A 991-nucleotide genomic window follows, 5' to 3' on the forward strand; every position below is an offset into this window, starting at 1 on the left:
GTTTTGGCATCTCACTCTATCCTTTGAAATTCAGAATGATTGGCTTCTTTAGGAACTCGGAATCCAGATAGTGTCATTGATTCTCCTAGTTAAGTATGATGATTCTTGAACACAGCTACTTTATGAGTCTTGGCCGTGGCCCAAAGCACTTTGTCTTCCAGTATTACCACTGGATACATACATGCCACAGACCATAATTGGGTGAACCTTTTCAGATTGTGACTCAGCTTTGCTAGAGTCCCCAATTAGAGGTGTCCAGGGATCTTAAGCACACTCTTTTTGCCTTGGATCACAACTTTATTTCTTTCTTTTTCTCTCTTTTTTTTCGTTTTCTTTTCTCCCCTTTTTTTTTCGTTTTTCTCTTTTCTCTTTTTTTTGTATTCACTGCTTTTTCTTGCTTCAAGAATCATTTTAATGATTTTTCAGATCCTCAGTAACATTTCTCCTTTTTCATCATTCTTTCAAGAGCCAACATTCATGAACCACAAATTCAAAAGACATATGCACTATGTAAGCATACATTCAGAAAACAAAAGTATTGTCACCACATCAAAATAATTAATCTGTTATGAAATTCAAAATTCATGCAATTCTTTTCTTTTTCAATTAAGAACATTTTTCATTCAAGAAAGGTGATGGATTCATAGGACATTCATAACTTTAAGGCATAGACACTAAGACACTAATGATCACAAGACACAAACATAGATAAACATAAGCATGATTTTTCGAAAAACAGAAAATAAATAACAAGAAAATTAAAGAACGGGTCCACCTTAGTGATGGCGGCTTGTTCTTCCTCTTGAAGATCCTATGGAGTGCTTGAGCTCCTCAATGTCTCTTCCTTGCCTTTGTTGCTCATCTCTCATGATTCTTTGATCTTCTCTAATTTCATGGAGGAGGATGGAGTGTTCTTGGTGCTCCACCCTTAGTTGTCCCATGATGGAACTCAATTCTCCTAAGGAGGTATTGATTTGCTCCCAATAGTTTT

Source organism: Arachis duranensis, chromosome 1 (assembly GCF_000817695.3).
Source record: "Arachis duranensis cultivar V14167 chromosome 1, aradu.V14167.gnm2.J7QH, whole genome shotgun sequence".
NCBI classification, from domain to species: domain Eukaryota; kingdom Viridiplantae; phylum Streptophyta; class Magnoliopsida; order Fabales; family Fabaceae; genus Arachis; species Arachis duranensis.